Source organism: Populus nigra, chromosome 8 (genome assembly GCF_951802175.1).
Source record: "Populus nigra chromosome 8, ddPopNigr1.1, whole genome shotgun sequence".
In the NCBI taxonomy this organism is placed as follows: Eukaryota; Viridiplantae; Streptophyta; class Magnoliopsida; order Malpighiales; family Salicaceae; genus Populus; species Populus nigra.
Window position 1 is genome coordinate 6,935,444 of NC_084859.1, and position 20,470 is coordinate 6,955,913.

Sequence of the window (20,470 nt, forward strand, 5' to 3'; positions counted from 1 at the left end):
ATTACCCCTTTGACAGCTTGGTATTTGTACTAACACAATATGGTGACATTCATGATAGAACATTTCATAAATTAACATTATGATAGAGGAAGGTGAAAACCTCCTCCTTATTCCTCTAGTTGGGTGTCCTTGCCCGGTCGAAGGTCCGATCTCGGTCGCACCACCTAACACATCAATGATCACAATCAGCACATTTGTATTTGATAATCACATAACTCTTCACCATACATTTTTCAAAAAAAAATATGTTTACAATGAGATCGTTATAAGCATTTACATCATTTCTAACATGGGAGTCTGCCGTAGAAAATCGGCAGCGAAACTGCTTTGCTAGTGACGCAGAATTCGGCAGCAAAACTAGCTCGTTGGTGACATCCAATTTGTCATCGGAAATTGATGACATGGACTCGTCAACAAAACTGATTTGCTGAAACATAGACTCGTCAGCAAACTGATTCACTGCAATGCAAACTCGTCAGCAAACTGATTCCCTGGAGCATAGATTCGTCAGAAAAAATGATGACATGGACTCGTCAAAGAACTAATTTGCTGAAACACAGATTCATAAGCGAACAAATTTGCTGCAACATAATCTCGTCAATGAACTGATTTGCTGAAGCACAAACTCGTCAATGAACTGATTCATTGCACCACTAACTTGTCAGCGAACTGATTCGCAAAAGCATAGACTTGTCACCAAACTGGTTTGAAGCAAACCTCGTGATCACGTGGCCACGCAACCCAGAAGCAAAGACACCAATTCCTAGAAAGCCAAGTAAATCAGGTTTGATAGGAGTGTGACACAAAGTTAACTTGTACCTAGGCACCAGCACTATTGGAAATGGAAACCCCCACCCAACGAATATTGATTCACAAACGAGAAGTATAAGGATGACGCCACGAAGCCAGTTGTTCTTCGATAAGTCGTTTTCAGTTCTTTAGAGAACCAAGGAAGGGAGATTATCCCACCAACACACAACAAGTGCAGCAAAAACGTTTATTGATCTAAAAATTGCGCAACCTTACATTTTTAGTTATGCCTTTATTTATACTGACTCTAGACTTAAAGAAACCCTAATGGCCCCCCCTTAGGTGGACTTATATGAAGTCCACTTACAATTGACCCAAATAAGCAATAATAACCCAAAAACTAAGAAGAAAATAATAAAAATCCAAAAATTACCATCTTAAATATGCTAGAATTAGATTTGTAACCCTTATGAAGTCCTACATAACTAGGAAAAATCTGATTTGGAAAATTTGTGTTGCTGCCCCCTTTCCTTTGATATCCTTGATTAGCTTGGATTTCCTTGTTTACCTTGGACAAATAAGAAAACAAATTTCCTCCTCTATTGTTGATTTAATTACTTTCCTTCTTATGTTAGGAAAATCATTAAATAATCCTCCTCTCTTTAGGAATAAGATATGGCCAACTTCCTTACTTAATTAGGAGAATAAATTGCTGACTTTTTATCCTTGTAGCATTAGAAAAAAAAGCCTAACAAGGCTAGTATTTGGTCGGACATATCAACACCTTGTTCTACACGAATTGGGCTCTTCTTGGACCTGAACTGAATTAAAGGTTGTCCTTCATGCTCCTTAAATGTCTCAAGCCCCTCTAGGTCCATCTTGTTCCATAAGTTCTGAACAAGCCCATTCAATGCTTTTTTAAGCTTCTTGGCCCTAGCTCTTGTGATTGGCCCAATTGGCACCTCCAATGGGTTGTTGGCATGATTACGCTTGGTGTTGGGCTGATCCGAATCATCCCCTCCCTCTTCAAAAGGATTCGACCTCGAATCATTGCCTACATCAAACAGAGTAAGGTCAGAAACATTAAAAGTAGCACTAACACCATACTCACCTGGCAAATCAACTTTATAAGCATTGTCATTAATCCTCTCAAGGATATGAAATGACCCATCTCCTCGTGGTTGTAGCTTTGATTTCCTATGGGCCGGAAATCTCTCCTTGCGGATATGTATCCAAACCCAATCACTAGGCTGAAAGACAAGATGTTTGCGCCCCCTTATTAGTTTTGGTTGCATACACACGATTCCTCTTTTCAATATGTTCCCGCACACTCTCATGGAGTGTCTTCACCACATGTGCTTTACGATTACCATCCAAACTAACCCTTTCATCAACAGGCAAAAGAACCAAATCCATTGGAGTAAAGGGGTTAATTCCATTCACAATTCCAAATGGTGAAAATTCAGTAGTAGAGTGCACACTACGATTATATACAAACTCTATAAATGGCAAACAATCTTCCCAATTCTTTAAGTTCTTTTGAATGACAGCACGCAAAAGTTGTGTTAAGGTCCTATTAACTACTTCGGTTTGTCCATCTGTTTGGGGGTGACAAGTAGTTGAAAACAACAGTTTAGTACCCAATTTCCCCCATAACACCTTCCAAAAATAGCTAAGGAAATTATCATCTCTATCAGAAACAATGCTTTTAGGGACCCCGTGAAGTCGTACCATCTCCTTAAAGAACAAATCAGCAATGTTAGTGGCATCATCAGTTTTATGACATGGAATAAAGTGTGCCATCTTTGAAAACCTATCAACAACTACAAAGATGGAATCCCTACCCCGTTTTGACCTAGGTAAACCTAAGACGAAACCATCGAAATGTCTACCTATGGTTCCTTAGGTATATGCAAAGGGGTATACAAGCCATGTGGTTGAGTGCTAGACTTTGCTTTCCTACAAGTTATGCATTTATCACATATGCGTTGCACATCTTTTTTCATTTTAGGCCAATAAAAATGCTCATGCAACACATCCAAAGTCTTAACAACACCAAAATGCCCCATCAACCCGCCCCCATGTGCTTCATGTACAAGAAATTCATGCATAGAACTTAATGGAACACACAATCGACTCTCTTTAAACAAATATCCATCAAGTCTATAAAACTTCCCAAAAGCCGAAGTCTGGCAAGCATTGTAGACATTAGCAAAATAACTATCATCCTTGTACAATTCTGTTATGTGTTCAAATCTTAGAAATCTAGCATCCAAAGTAGATAAACGAACATACCTGCACAAAAGTGTATCAGCCACAATGTTTTCTTTTCTTTGCTTATACTTGATCACATACAGAAAGGTTTCAATAAATTCCATCCATTTGGCATGTCTCCTACTCAACTTACCTTGCCCTTTCAAGTTCTTCAATGATTCATTATCAGAATGTATCACAAACTCCTTGGGCCACAGGTAATGCTGCCACGTCTCTAAAGTTCTTACCAAGGCATAGAGCTCCTTGTCATATATTGGGTAATTCAAAGTTGCCCCATTAAGTTTTTTGCTGAAATACGCAATGGGCCTCTTATCCTGCATTAACACAGCTCCAATACCTGACGCATCACATTCAACTTCAAAAGCTCTCGTAAAGTCTGGCAAAGCTAAAATAGGCGTCGAACAAAGTTTATCTTTCAACAAATTAAAAGCCTTATCCTGTTCATCATTCCATTTGAATCCAACATACTTTTTCACAATTTCAGTTAAAGGTGTAGCAATAGTACTAAAATCCTTTACAATCCTTTTATAAAAACTAGCAAGTCCATGAGAACTTCTTACCTTACTTACCGATTTTGGTGTAGGCCAATCCCGGATGGCCTTAACATTCTCCTTGTCCATCTCAATATCCTGCGTAATTATGACATAGTCAAGAAACACAATTTTTTCCATACAAAAGGTACACTTCTTAAGATTAGCATATAATTGCTCCCTACGCAACACACTAAGTACATTACGTAAATGATCAAGATGCTCATTTAAGCTCTTGCTATTGATCAACATATGATCAAAATATACAACAACAAACTTACCTATAAACGCACGCAATACATGATTCATTAAACGCATAAACATGCTAGGCGCATTTGTAAGTCCAAACGGCATGACTAACCATTCATACAAACCATGCTTAGTCTTAAATGCAGTTTTCCACTCATCACCCTCTTTCATCCTAATTTGATGGTACCCACTTTTTAGGTCAATCTTAGAGAAAATACATGATCCATGTAACTCATCTAGCATGTCTTCAAGCGTAGGAATAGGATATCGATACTTTACCGTTATGTTATTGACGACACGACAATCAACGTGCATCCTCCATGTTCCATCCTTTTTAGGCACAAGTAGCACTGGCACAACACAAGGACTCATACTCTCACGAATGTACCCCTTTATCATCAACTCATCTACTTGCCTTTGAAGCTCCTTTGTCTCCTCGGGGTTGCTTCTATAGGCTGGACAGTTAGGAATCGAAGCTCCGGGCACAACGTCAATTTGATGTTCAATCCCCCTTAACGGTGGCAATCCATTAGGGATGTCTTCAGGGAATACATCATCAAACTCCTTCATCAAAGAAACAGCCACACTAGGAATAGTAGAATCAAGATCGTTAGTGTTAAAATAAGCCTCCTTGTACACACAAGTAAGATCATTGGCTTATTAGTGAAAAATACAGATCTGATTTGAGATCCTTTTGCATAAAAATTAGGTTGTTTTTTTAATTTTTCCACACTATTATCATCACACGAGCTTACTTTCTTCACTCCTCGGTTTTTACCTCCACTCTCAACCGGTTTAATTAATGATTTAGGTTTAGCCGAATCTGATGGTTTTCTCTCACCATTGTCCTCATGTGAATGAACTCTTCCCATCCTCACATTCTTTTTTCATTTGATCATCATACACTTGTTTTGGAGAAAGAGGTACAAGAGTGATGGTTTTACCATCCTTTACAATAGTGAACCTATTTCTAAACCCATAATGAATCGCTTTCCGACCAAATTGCCATGAACGCCCTAAAAGTAAGTGACTAGCATGCATTGGGACTACATCACACACAATCTCATCAGAATACTTCCCAATAGCAAACACAATCAAAACCTGCTTAGTAACCCTCACTTCACCACATTCATTCAACCATTGCAATCTATAAGGCCTAGGATGCTTAATATAACTCAGATTCAATTTCTTCACAAGGGTATCACTAGCAACATTAGCACAACTACCTCCGTCAATTATCATGCTACATACCTTGTTTTTGGATGTGACATCGAGTGTGAAATATATTTTCCCGTTGCTGATCTACATCATCTTCTTTGATTTGCATGTTCAGCGCACGTCTTATAACCAAGGCCTCTCCCTCAACAGGATATGCAATCTCCTCATCACTACAATCCACCAAAGGTGGCATCTCTTCACTTTCATATTCAACCTCCCCTGAGATGCAATGTGCCCCTTCCCTAAACACTTAAAGCATTTAATATCTCTATCACGAGTAGGTTGAGATTCAGATTTACCTTTCCATCTGTGTGAGTATCCTTTTTGGCCTTAGGTGGTTCGGCCTTTGCATAAGACTTTGGTTGGACAGCCCCCTCTTCAAATTCGATCTCCATATTGAGAAAGATGAAGCCAAATTGGTCTGAAAATATATACTGCCCCTTCTCTTTATTTGTCTCTCCACCTTCGTTGCCATATGGACCATGTCCTCCAATTCCACACAATGTTGTAATTCTATAACATTCGCAATGTCCCTATTCAGCCCATTTAGAAATCTAGCCATCGTAGCTTCCCGATCCTCAATCACATTGGCCCGAATCATGGCGATCTCCATCTCCTTGAAATTCTCATCCACGGACCTAGAGCCTTGATTCAAACCCTGCAATTTCATATACAAATTTCTATAATAGTGGTTAGGCATAAATCACCTTCTCATCAACACTTTCATCTCCTTCCATGACGCTACCAGCCTCTCTCCACTCCTCCTTCTACTAATAACATTCTGATCCCACCAAATCAGTGCATAATCTGTGAATTCGATGACTACTAATTTAACTTTCTTCGTCTCCGAATAGTTATGGCAATCAAAAATCCAATCCACCCTTTTCTCCCACTCCAAATATGCCTCGAGATTGTTTTTACCTTGAAAAGAAGGTATTTTCAGTTTGATAGCATCCAAATCACCATCTAAATCAGTATGTCCCTCAATACTATGGAAATTTTCCCTTTGGCTGAATTGGCCCCTAGTTCTATTCCTATAATCCCTTTGGTTTCTAGGCTGCCGAAAATCTTCCCGATGGCCTATGGCCTCATCCTCAAAACCACCATCACCAATATCATTAACGGCCCCCTCAAAATCCTCATAATCAGCCCACCTTGGCCTTTCAGCCCTACTGCCATTGTTTGCTTTCGGTTCAGCCCCAAGCTTCCTCACATTTTGGGTGTTTGTACCAGCCTCGTTACCACGTTTCTCCACCCTATCAAGTCTGTCACACACGTTTCCCATCACAAAAATCATCCTCTCCATCATCTGCGTCATGCCTTGCATTTGGGACGTAAGTTCTCCCTAGGGATGGGGTGGTATGTTGTTTTGATCTGACATGATAGTACCTGCAAAAACTGGTTAGTGGTAAAAAAAATTATCCTCACGTCACTCGTGTTTTGCTTAAACACTCTTAATATCCTCACACGCTCACACCTCTCCTCTCACCTTCTTGCGAAACTGAAATCGACACCAAATAGAACCAACTTGGCAGTGCAATCCAAATATATATATGACTCAAGAAGCAATAGAAACTAGAAAACAAGCAAAACAAAACTGCGATGATAGTCTCGCGAGTAGCATGTGAGTCTATCTGAAATATGAACGAAACTAAAGACTCGAATAAAAAACAGAAACAAAAACATGCAAAATGATGAATCAACACCCAAATATGTTGGATATAATGAAAATAAACTGCAATAAACAAAAATAACAGGAAGCAAGCGAATTTCAAAAGTTGATGCAAAACAGACTCGTTTACGACGAGTTAAGTTCGAATCTGGAACCTAAAGTAAATGATGTCCAATTGAGATAAAATTTCAGATATAGTGCGATATCAACCCAAATAGACAGAATATAACGTTTGAGCAATTTATGATAAGGTTTGATGTACTGACGCAAAAACGTTATGAATCAGACCTGATTAGACCCGAATTTGAAACCTAAAGCAAACGATATCCAATTGACCCCACATTTGATATGTGATGCGATTAGGGTCCCAGTAATAACAGAATCAAATTTGAGCTCATTTTGAGTTGATTTGGTCAAATTTTCCTTTGTTTAATTTTCTGCGGCAGCAACAAAAAAATGCCTTTTTGAACGACTTTTTTTTTCGTATACTTTTTCTTTTTTTCTCTATTTTTTATGCCATTGATATATTTTGGTCAGGAACCAAGTGAAATAACTATATATATATATATATATATATATATATATATATATATATATATATATATATATATATATTTCGATATGCTGCGAAATCAAGAGAAGAAGAAATTGGACACTAAGAAATTTTTTTTGTGGAAACAATAAGAAACGAAAATTTCAAAAGGATATAACCTGATTGATGGAGTCAAGCTCTGATACCGAATGATGTGAACCTCATGATCACATGGTCACTTAACCCACACGCAAAGACACCAATTCTCGGAAAGCCAAGTAAATCAGGTTTGATAGGAGTGTGATATAAAGTTAACTTGTACCTAGGCACCAACACAAAATTACCATCCTAAATATGCTAGAATCAAATTTGTCACCCTTAAGAAGTCCTACATAACTAGGAAAAATCTGATTTGGAAAATTTGTGTTGTTGCCCTCTTTCTTTTGATGCCCTTGATTAGCTTGGATTTCCTTGTTTACCTTGGACAAATAAGAAAACAAATTTCCTCCTTTGTTGCTGATTTAATTAATTTCCTTCCTATATTAGAAAAATCATTAAATAGTCCTCCCCTATTTAGGAATAAGATATGGCCAACTTCCTTACTTAATAGGAGAATAAATTGCTGACATTTTATCCTTATAGCATTAGGAAAAAAAAAAAGAAGCCTAACAAGGCTGGTATTAGGCCGGACATATCAATCCCTTGTTCCACACAAATTGGGCTCTTCTTGGACCTGAACTAGATGAATTAAAGGCTGTCCTTCATGCTCCTTAAATGTCTCAAGCCCCTTTATGTCCATCTTACTCCATAAGTTCTGAACAAGCCCATTCAATGCTTCTTTAAGCTTCTTTTCCCTAACTCTTGTGATTGGCCCAATTGGCACCTCCAATGGGTAACGAGGCATGATTACGCTTGGTGTTGAGCTGATCCGCATCAGTTCCCCTGGTATGAAAGCTTTAGGAAAGCCACCAGCTTTGCAGGTTGTCACGCCACCTCTTACTCTATTAAGTAATTCTTGTGAAAATGTAGAGAGAGATGCTCTCCTTCATTTTGAAATTTTTCTCCTCTAGGTGGCGCCCTGCAGCTCCTGCGTACCCGATTGAAGACTCTTTCTTCCCGGACCATTTTTGTGGCCATCTATGGCAAGCGATCAGCGTCTCTCATCTTCGATTCAACAGATTTGAACCCATGAAGAGACTATGTGCCATCTGGCTTTGTCTTTGGCATCTGAAGCTCTCGCTGTATCTGATCCCCATTTTCTCAAGCAGTATTCAAATCTTCGGTCTAGGGTTGTGCGATCTCCCAACCCTTAACCGTGTGCTCTGGTAGCAGCTAGTCCGGATATTAGCCTTTTGGTTGATACTCCTTCAACCCTAGTAGGCGCCTCTGCGGTGGTTCGCCCCTAGCCCTACCATGGCGGTTGTTGCTGCTTGCATTTGCGGGATCTTTTGTCCACCCAGTCTCTCCACCAACTCAGGTACTCTCTCTGTATCAATGATTGGTCTTTTGTGTCACTGGGTTCTCCGATCTAGGAGTGGTAGGTGTTGCCCTACCCCTCCCTTCTGTGTTTTGGTGATGTTTGTTTGGGGGATCAGAGGTTGTTTTTCTGGTTCCAAGGCCCATCTCTTGTGATGCTGGTCTTCTTGGCTGTGTTGTGTTGCCATTTTGGATATATTGGGTTTGTGTAGCTATCTGGTATCGGTGGCTACTTTTGGCTGCGGGGGGGTGCCTCCCCGTTCAGGATGGTTGTTGTTGGAATTCTCCTTTGTGGTATCTTGGGTCTATTGCTGTCTCCTGATACATGTGATTAGTAGCAGCTTTGATCCTCTCTGTTTGCTAGAGCTGTTTGTGGTCCTTGACTGCCTGTTGCTTCTGGCCTATGATCATTTGACTTGTGGGCTGTTTGAAGGATCTCTCTCAGGGTTCTCTGGATTGGCTCTTCTACCCTAGCCCTGGATATACTTGCTTGTGCTTGTTGTTTGCGATATCTGTCTCCTGGAGCTTTTACCAGCTTCAGTTCTGTGTTATATGTTGGCCCTCTTGGGCTGGTCTCGGTTGCTGCTCTATGCAGCTTAAGTTGCTGCTATATACAGCTCTGTTTGCTGTTTGTTGTTATGCCGATTAAGGGACTATGCATGTGCCTATGGGAGTGCAGGCTGCGGATGACATTCATTGCTGGAATGGTTTTGTTTATTTGGGTACCTCATCCTTTACTGGAGTGGTCCTCTTTGTTGCTGCCATATGCAGCCTGAAGTTCTGTTTGATTGCATATGCAATTGAAGATTTGCTGGAATATGTCCTTGACCTGCAGGTTCTCTGCAGATCACTTGTGATGTGTTGATGACCCTCTTGGGGCTGGTCTTGTTTTTGCTCCAGTCTGCCTCAGTCTCTTGTGGGTTCTGGCTGGTTGGCCTGGGCTTCCTTGCTGGTAGTGGCTGGTTTGTGTGTGCATATCAAGCTAATTCAGCTGTGGGTCTTGGTCACTTTGCAGTTTTGTTTTGGCTGCCCTTTACTTGGGCTCTCCTGGAGTCTGCTTCCACCTCTTTGTTGATGCTCTGGATCCCATCAGTTTGGGTGAGGCTCTCTCCCCAATTGCTTAGGCTACTGATGTAGAGTTTTCTGCCGCAGCTCTGTTAGCATGCTGGTTCGATTGAAGGATATTGGGGGATCTTTCATGCTTCAGCTTACTTCTATGTGCTGGATGGAGACTGTTCTAGTATCAACAATGTTAATGTCGTGGTGCAGACTTGGTCTTTTAGAGATGATGTGTGGCTGGTTCACTACTCTTGAGTTGCTTGGTAAAGAGCTCTGTTTGGGTGAGGGTCTCTCCCCAAATGCTTTGTCCTCTTGTTTGTTACCATTCTGGAGCAGCTGGTTCGCTTGGTTGCTGCTATATGCAGCTTGGTATGCTATGCTTCTTGCAGCCGGTTGGAATGTGTCGGCATGCTGATGTCTGCCTGTAGAGGGGATCAAAGAGGGTGAGGCTCTCTCCCCAATGATTTGATCTCCCCCAGTTCCTGGTTGTTGATGGAAGCTGGAGCAGATATGTCGGCCTGCTGCTGTCTGCCTGTTGAGGGGATCAATGAGGGTGAGGCTCTCTCCCCAATGATTTGATCTCCCCCTGCTGGGATACTGGAAGTAAGATAGCCAATAGTGGGGTGGAGGCTCGGTCTGCAGGTGATGCTGTGCGGATAGTTTCTCCGGATTGCTTGGTAAAGGGACCCGTCTGGGTGAGGCTTTCTCCCCACTTGTTTTGTCCCCTTGCATATTGCTGTACTGGAGATGCCGTTTGCTGGTCAGTGTTTCAGTTGGGTGAGGCTCTCTCCCCAACTGTTTGGTCCTCTCGCTTGCTGCTCTACTAGAGCTATTGGTTTGCTTTTGTGGATAGACGGATGTTCCCTGTTTCTGTTGCTTTTACAGCTGGTTTGTGTGGCTGCTGGAGATGTCTTCCAGCCAGGATTGCTGTTATGTTTGACCAGGCCTGCAGGTCCTCTGCAGATTGCCTGTGATGTTGGCCCTCTTGGGGTTGGTCTTGGTTACAAGGCTTGCTGTTTTGATGCTGCTGATCTTTGGGACTTCCTCCCTAGCCGGTTAGAGTTGGAGTTTGTTGGTGCAGCTTGCTCCTCGCCTCCCCTTCTGCTATCCTTCTTATGGCTTTGATGCTTGTATAAGGGAGTCTGTTCCCTTTCATTGTTCCAGGGAGTCTGTTCCCTTTGCTTTTCTATTCAGCAAGCTTGTCTTGCTTATGGTTTGTACAAGGGAGTATGTTCCCTTTGATTGTTCGAGGGAGTCTATTCCCTTTGCTTTTCTATTCAACAGGCTTGTCTTGCTTATGATTTGTTCAAGGGAGTATGTTCCCTTTGTTCTCTGTTCAGCAAGCTTGTCTTGCTTTTGCTTTGTTAAAGGGACTTCGAACCCTTTTTCTTGTATTGCTGGTCTCCAGCGTCTTTTTGATCTATACAATTCTTACATTTGATCAAAAAAAAAAAAAGTAATTCTTGTGAAAAGCAACAACATCAATTAGCCAAGGAAGGAAATAAGTCCACTGGCTAGCAGAAGACAGCTTAGCTAGAATCCCATTATTCGGTGGATAATAGCATGCCACACCACCTTTCCCACCTATTAATTCATCAGACAACAATGTTCAGCATGGCACTACTTATGTCCAGCAGCCTAACAGTGGAAATTTAAACTTTCTAAAGGTTGTTAAGGGTGTAGTTAAATTTGACGTTACTAAAAGCCTAAATAGAAGCCTGCAATTCTCACCCCCAACTCTAAATCCTCCTTCGGACATGTTTGAAGATGGCTGTAACCTTTGGCAATCAACCCTTGTTGGACACTTTGTAGGCCAAAAAGTTTCTTTCCCATTGGTTAATTCTATAACCGACAGAATTTGGGGGTTATCTAGGTTAACAAAAGTTCTATCCTCGGACAACGAAGTTTTTTTCTCTTTTCTTTTGTGTCCATTGATTGTGTTGCTGCTGTTTTAGAAAGAGCTTCGTGGCACATTTCAAATAGACAAATAGTGCTCAAACATGGGCAGCCTAACATGTAATTTTCTAAAAATGATTTAGCTAAAGTTCTGATTTGGGTTAAACTTCAAAATGTCCCATTAGAATATTGGACCACTAAGGAGCTGAGTTACATTGCTATTGCTATAGGGATCCCTGTTCACGCTGACCTCACAATCCTAATGTTCAAAAGGCTGAATTACGCAATAATATGTTTTGAGATAGATGTTTCGAAGATGCTGATTACAGAATTTGATCTTCTCTGTCCAAATGGTATGCTAATTGCTATTTTGGTGGAGTATGGGTGGCTTCCATCCAAGTTTAGTGGTTACAATGTTATGGGCCATACTCTAGCAACTTGTCCCAATAATAATGAGAAACATCCTAATGCATAAGAGACTAAGGGGAAGCATGGTACTAGTACAACGCCTGGGAAGCAAAATCAGTTTAATTGGCAAGAAGTTGTGAAACAAAAGAAGGACTTTAAAGAGAGTGGTGAGGGTATGGTGTTACGGTCCTCAATGTTGACCTCTGATATGAAATATTCCTAGTGGTGATTAAGTGAAGGGGCACAGGACTTTAGGTGCTGAATTGAATAACTGAATTGAATAATAATTTCTTTGACATGACCATACATTACGTTCATAGAGTCCAATCGGAGCAAGGTGTTGCACCTACAGCAACTGGTTCAAATGAAAAGTGCAGTGATTAGGAGTTTTCAGAGGCTATGAGTCCATCATTTCAAATTCCATCAAACTTGATCGTTAATGAAGAAGTTAATCTATTAGCAGTTAAGGCTAAAAACTCTCTGGAGAAAATGAGAAGGAGTTCGCTAGGTTCAAAGTGAAAGAAAAGGAAGTTTAGCCCCTCACAAGGGGGTAAGTCAAGGTGATTGTGATGTTTGTTTCCAACTTTTTATTTTTTTTCCCATGAATATTGGATGTTGGAATATTAGAGGGTTGAATGATCCCTTAAAGCATTCAGAACTGCATAGCCTCATCCAACATCATAGGGTGACCTTTTTGGGTTGGTTGAAACTCGAGTTAGAGAATCAAATAGATATAATGTTTCTAGACTTATTTTTAATAACTAGTCTTACTTGCATGATTATGAATTTGCTAGTGGTGGTGATTTGTTGGGATCCAAATGAGGTGAAAGTTAATATTTTAGGTAGTTCAGATCAAATCATTTATGTTGGTGTTTCTATAGTGGGTACTAATTTGATCTTCAATGCTTCTATTTTTTACAAAGATAACAGGCCTTGTAAACAGGAGGCTTTATGGTATGATATTGTTAGGCGAAGCTAGGTTTGGGGGTCAATTCCTTGGATTCTTATGGGTGATTTTAATGTTATCCACTCGCTAGATGAGAAGAGGGGGTGGTGCAATGTCGTGGCTTGTGTAGAAAAATAATTTGAATGATTCCCTTTCCCAATCATATTTGAACGACCTCACTGATGTTCCTTAGCTTCCTAACCCAAACAAACTAACAATATGATATGAATATGAAGGAAGGTAGGTTTTATTATATGGTTTTTCTTATAGTGTTTGGGCTGAAAATTATGTAATTTATAATGAAAATGAGGGATAAAGTCTAAATACAACTCTATGATAAGTCAGAGATGCCACAAAGAAATTCCAATCAGGATAAAGACGCCCCACTCTTTGTGATTAAGAGTGATAAGTCTGATTTATTCTTCAATCAATTCTGGAAATGGAAGAACAAGGAAGAAAACTCTCTAAATGAAAAGTTGGAAAGTTTAATATTATTGCCACAAATTCCAATACATGGTCTGAAACATCATTATATACTTGAAACAACCCTTCAAGTTTAGAAAATACTAAAATAACATAATGAAGACCTAAATAAATGATGTTTTCAGAAAACTAGACAAATAATAAATATCACACATTTTTTACTTATAAAAGACATAAACAAACATGCAAAATTAAAACAACCATAACTTTTTGTACAAAACTCGAATGCATGCATGGTTGGACAATTTAAAAATATGACAATCTGAACTTGAAAACCATGTAGAATAGGCTTTATTTTCCCACGCATTAAATAGCAGCAAATTTCAGGACAAAATTAGTCCATGAGCTGACAGCAAACCCAAACTTATCAAAACTCCTAAATTATAACTGAAGCCTTATTTGTAGAAATACAAACATATTTGATTTGTTAAGGCACTGTAGTTGTTTTGCCCGAGCACTCGTCATTGGACCATTTGAATGCCCATACATATTAGAATCAGCCCCTTCCATGTTTGAATTATGATGCATATCATCACCCTCGGGTTGAAAAGTGATTTGTTCTCAAATCAGAATCGTGACAAGTCTTTTACATTAAAAGTAGTCGAGACATTGTACTCACCAGGAATGTCAACCTTGTAAGCATTATTATTCACCCTTTCGACAACCCGAAATGGTCCATCAACTCTCGGCATCAATTTGGACTTTCACTTGCTTGTAAATCAGCCTTTACTAAGTTGAATCCAAACAAGATCTCTTGGCTCAAACCTAACCATTTTCCACCCTTTATTAGCATGCTGGGCATACTTTGTCCTCTTCTCCTCAATATGGGATCAAACCTATTTATGGAGTTTTTTTCATCATTTCTGCCTTTTTAACCCCATCCATAGAAGTCCTCTCATCAATTGGAATAGGCACCAGATCAATAGGAACGCAAGGGTTAAAACCATACACAACTTTAAATGGTCAAAATCCGTAGCTCTATGCACACTACGATTATAAGCAAACTCCATAGGCAAACAAGAGTCCCAACTCTTCAAATATTTACTTATAACAGCTCACAACAAAAAAGAAAGAGTTCAGTTCACTACCTTCGTTTGTCCATCAGTTTGCGGATGACATGTTGAACTGAATAGTATTTTCGTTCTAAGCTTCCTCCAAAGAGTCTTCCAAAAATGGCTTAGGAATTTTGTATCACGATCAGATACAATACTTTTAGGGACTCCATGCAAACATAAAACTTCCCTAAAGAACAAATTGACAAAGTTTATAGCATCTTCGGTCTTCTAGCAAGCTATAAATGTGACATTTAAAATAATCGATCAACCACAACCGTAACCAAATCCTTTCCACATTGTGTTCTAGGCAGCTCATGTACAAATTCCATACTAATATCCATCCACGGCTGCTCTGAAAATAGGTCATATAAAGCCCATATGCATTCTTCACCTTGTGAACATTCTTCAACATGCTAGGCCAAACGAAATATTCTTTGAGCAACTCATAAATCTTCTTTTCACCCAAATGACCACTAAGACCACCACTACAAGCCTCTTGTATAAGCAACTCCTATAAAGAACCTAAAGGAATACACATTCTGCCCATATTGAACAAGTAACCTTCATGCATAAAGAACCCATCACAAGCTCTTTTAGCACATTCAACTATCAAATTAGCAAAGTAGGAATCATTAGCATACTGATATTTCACTTGTTCAAAACCCATCCATCAACCTTGTATTCAACATAGAAATCATTGCATACCTCCTAGAAAAAGCATCGTGATATGATCCAAATAAGGTCAAATTCGGATTTTGACGTAAAAAGTGCAACTATCCAGTTTTATGGCAATAGTCATAATTCCCAATTCAACAGTTGGATCGGGCTGAAATTTTACGTGGAGTCTTCTGACATGTTTTCCTACCTTGGGTTAAAATTTTAGGTCAATTAGAGTTCGATAATTTTGTTATTTACTTCCATTTGACTTGTGGACTTCCTATTTGGCTATGATTCTTTTCCTAAAAGGATGTGGCAGTTTATTTTGGAAATCTACTAATTCTATAAAGATCTTTAATGGGTTGCAACATAGTTTCTAAGTGTGGCAAGAATTCATAATTATTTCAAAATCCTTTTCTTACAAGGATTCCTTATTATCCTAGCTACAAAAAGAAAAGAAGACTTCATAATAAATTCTACCTCCAGATCAGATTTCCTAGTCTATTTGGGACTTTTTAATGGTGACAAATCTGATTCTAGCATATTTAGGATGGTGATTTTTGGATTTTTATTATTTTCTTCTTAGTCTTTGGGTTATTATTACTTATTTGGGTCCATTGTAAGTGGGCTTCATATAAGTCCACCTAAGGGGGGGTCCATTAGAGTTAGTATAAATAAAGACATAACCAGACATGTAAGGTATGTAATTTTCATATCAATAAACTTATTTGTCGCACTTGTTGTGTGTTGGTGGGATAATCTCCCTTTCTTGGTTCTCTAAAGGACTGAAGGCTAGGAATAAAAAGGATAACAGAATGGAACAAGATTGCTTTGTTGAAACACATTTGGAACCTGTGCAATGACTCAGATGGCTCAATATGGTATACTTGGATCAGATCCAATCTGTTGCGAGGTAGGAATTTCTGGACAATCAAGACGCCACAGAATTGCTCTTGGGCTTGGGGAAAGATTCTAAAGCTCAGATCCTTAGCATGACCGAAGATGAAGTACATCATAGGAGATGGAATGACAACCTCTCTATGGTTTGACAATTGGCATCCTCACAGCCCACTGGCGGATTCTTTCGGGGAAAGATTCATCTATGATTCAGGTATGGCCAAGAACGCGAAGGTGAATGTGCTAATTCATAACTCAGAATGGAAAACTCCTACCCCCAAGCTATTGGTTGGCACCCCATTATAGAAGCTATTCCTTCCAATTCTAATCCTAAGATGGGGCAAAAGGATGAGATAGTTTGGTTGGATTTGCCAAATCACAGATTCTCGATCAAAGTAGCTTGGGAACAACTAAGACGTCATCATCAGATGGTTGAATGGCATGACATTGTGTGGTTCAAGAATGGTGTTCCAAGACATGCATTTCTTCTATGGATGGCTGTCCAACAGAAACTCACAACTCAAGATAAACTTCATCGGTTTGGTATAAATGGTCCCAATAGATGCTCACTCTGTCTCCACAACAATGAGGATCACAACCACTTGTTCTTTGAATGCTCTTATACTAAAGCGATCTGGTGGGATGTTTGTGACAGATGCGACATTCCAAGAATGACAAAAGGCTGGGATGAATGGATTCGATGGGCCACTGTCTCTTGGCATGGCAAGAGTTTCGTCAATTTTTCTCGTAAACTGAGTTTGGCAGCTACAGTGTATCATGTATGGCAAGAACGGAATGCAAGGATCTTTGCTGGAATGTCTAGAACTTCGAATTTGGTCTGTAATCAAATCGAATGTATCATTCGTGATAAGCTTGATTTGATGAGGAATGTCGTACCAACAAATAAAAACAAAAGGATCCAACGAGCTTGGAGGGTGAATACCATAGATTCTTAATTTGTTAGTTAGCTGGTTGTATTGGTTTCCCTAACGAATCTAGTGAAGTTTCAGTTTTATGGTCGGTGGCTAGCCTGTAGCCATCTGTTGTTTTATGTTTCTGTTATCATTGTAAATCTGGGGTATGCCCTTTATAATGTTTGTATCTTCTTCTTTTAATACATACGTCAACTTACCAAAAAAAAAACCCGTGCGCCACGAACAAATCCCCTTCTGCTAGCTCAAAATCTTCTCCATGCTCATCCTCAACTTCAGTTTTGGCCTCATAACTACTGACCAACTCTCTATGCTTCCCATGTACCACCATAACTCTCTCGTTCAAACATTCAAAAGCAATATGCCCATGCCATAAACATTTAAATACTTAATGTCTCGCGACTTTTTAGGATGTTGAGGTTTGATCACCTTTTCTTTACCCTTTGTAAAGTCTAAACTTGTACTCCCCTTACTAAACCCCACTTTCTTATCCTTTATAGGAGCATTCCACATTCGTGAAGATGTGGAAATATATATTAAAGCATTCCACTTTCTCTTTATCCTTGTCGCAAGTTTTATCACATCCACAAGGAAGATATATGGCTACAACTCAACAACATTAGTAATATCCTTCCTCAACCTACCAATAAACCTAGCTATGGTTTATTATTGGGGTTGTATCAATTCACAATGTATCATTAGTAGCTCAACTCTATCACATACTCCTCCACACTTAAAGAACCTTGTCGTAAGGTCTGAAGTTTTGTGTATAACTCATGTTTCTAGTAATCAGGTTGATGCAAACCTCTAAAATACGCGGTCAAGCAACCCACACGTGATACGGTTCAGCCTTGTGATACGACCCAAGGTCAGATTCAGATTTTGGTGTAAAAAGCGCAACAGTCCAAGTTTATGGCAACAATTATAATTCTCAATTTGACCACTGGATCGGACTAAAATTTTATGTGGACTCTCCAGACATGTTTCCTACTATGGGTTAAAATTTCAAGTCAATTGGACTTCGGGAAGGCATCATAATACTGGTCAACAGAGGTTGTAATTTTATTATTTACTTCCATTTGACTCGTGGACTTCCTATTTGGTAGGATTCTTTTCCTACAAGGATGTGGCAACTGGTTTTGGGAATTTCCTAGTTCCACTAGGATTTTTAATGAGCTGCAGTATAATCTTCAAGTGTGGCAATGATTCATTAATGTTTCAGAATTCTTTTTTTATAAGGATTCCCTATTCATCCTAGCTACATAAGGAAAGAAAAGCTAGTGGTATTTAATGACAAATTAGTTATTTTTTTTATTTTCTTTCATGTTTGGGCATAATTAAAACTTTGTTTTGAGCTAGGATCCAAGACTTGTTTGGATCAGGTTATGGGCCTTTTAGTTTAGGGTTTTTGGGTCAGTTTTGAGTGGACATCATATGAGTCCACATAAAGGGTCCATTAGGGTTAACTTTTCAAGAACTATTTAAACTCATGTAAGCCAAAATTTCAGCAGCTTGGATGATAATTACTTCTGAATTTTTCAGTTTTAACATGTGAGAGTGATTCTTGCATTCTTCAGTTCTTGAACGAACTGAATCTGGCTGATCGAAGATTAACTGGCTTCATGGCTTCATTTTACTCAATCCAATAGTGTTGGTGTCTTGGGACAGGTTTCCACTGTGTCACACTCCTATCAGACCAATTTCAGCTTTCCTCGATCAGATCTCAATCATGATTGTGGGTTGCGTGACCACATGATCACGAGGTTCACATTAACCTAGCAAATCAATTTTATAAGCATTGTCATTTATCCTCTCAAGGATCTGAAATGACCCATCTTCTCGTGGTCGTAGCTTTGATTTTTCAAGGGTTAGAAATCTCTCCTTGCGTATATGCACCCAAACACAATTGTTGGGCTGAAAGACAACATGTTTGCGCCCTTTGTTGGTTTTGTTCGCACGCAAATTATTTCTCTTTTCAATCTGTTGCCGCACACTCTCATGGAGTGTCTTCACCACCTGTGCTTTACGATTACTATCCAAACTAACCCTTTTATCAACAGACAAAGGAATCAAATCCATGATTTAAAAATCCATACACAATTTTAAATGGTCAAAATATAATAGTAGAATTCACATTACAATTATATGCAAACTCTACAAATGATAAACAATTCACATAGACGTTGTGTTAAGGTCCTATTAAGCTACTTTGAGTTGTCTATCTGTTTGGGGGTGACGAGTAGTTGAAAACAACAGTTTAGTACCCAATTTCCCTTTATAACACCTTCTAGAAATAGTTAAGGAACTGATGCGGATTAGCCCAACACCAAGCTTAATCATGCCAAAGACCCATTGTAGGTACCAAGTGGGACAATTACAATAGCTAGAGCGAAGAAGGTTAAAAAGACATTGAATGTGCTTTTTCAGAATATATGGAGCAAGATGTACCTAGAAGAGCTTTGAATGCCTAGGGAGTATAAAGGATAGCCTCTAATTCATCTAATCCAAGACTAAGAAGAACCCAATTCGTGTGGATCAAAGCATTGCCATATCTGATTTCCTAAGCTAGAAAGGATTAATTAATGATTCTCCTAATCTAGGAAGGAAACTAAATTGGCAAGTATAAAAAGGAAGAATTTCTTCATTAAGTGTCCATGCAAGATAAGGAAACCAAGCACAATAAGGCAAGAAGACTTCATAATTGATTCCATATTAAGATTAGATTTCTTAGTCTATTTGAGACTTCTTATAGGTGATAAATTGATTCTAGCATATCTAGGATATTAATTTTGAATTTTTATTATTTTCTTTTAGTTTTTGGTTTATTGCTAATTATTTGGGTAAATTGTAAGTAGGTCTCATATAAGTCCACATAAGAGGGGTTCATTAGGGTTTATTTCAGTGTAGAGTCAGTATAAATAAAGCCATAACAAGACATGAGGTGGGTGATGAAATTTTCAAATTAATAAACATCTTGTGCCACAACTTTGTTGCATGAGTAGTTAGATATTCTCCCTTCCTTGGTTCTCTAAAGACCTGCAATGTATTATCGAAGAACAACTAAATGATATGCATCAGAATTCTAACATGGAAGGGGTTCATTCTAATGTTTATGGGCATTCATATGGTCCAATGATAAGAGCTCGAGCAAAACAACTACAAAGTGCCTTAATATGTCAGATTAACGCGGCTAAAGCTTCAATGAGTTTAATAGGCTTGCAGACTGAATGGAAATGGTTCAAATATGTTTGTTTGTCTACAAATAAGGATTAGGTCATGATTTGAGAGTTTTGATGAGTTTGAGTCTGTCAGCCAATGGAACAATTTTGGCCTGAATTTGCTCTTGTTTAATGCATGGAAAATAACACCTATTCTACATAATTTTCAAGTTTAGAATGTCATCGTTCCAGATATTCTATCCATGCATTGGAGTTTT

General features: G+C 39.1%; 1 pseudogene; it reads right to left on the reverse strand.

The window, feature by feature from the left end:
• Window positions 1-107: 107 nt before the first annotated feature.
• Window positions 108-6,339, reverse strand: LOC133701551 (uncharacterized; annotated as a pseudogene).
• Window positions 6,340-20,470: the final 14,131 nt, after the last annotated feature.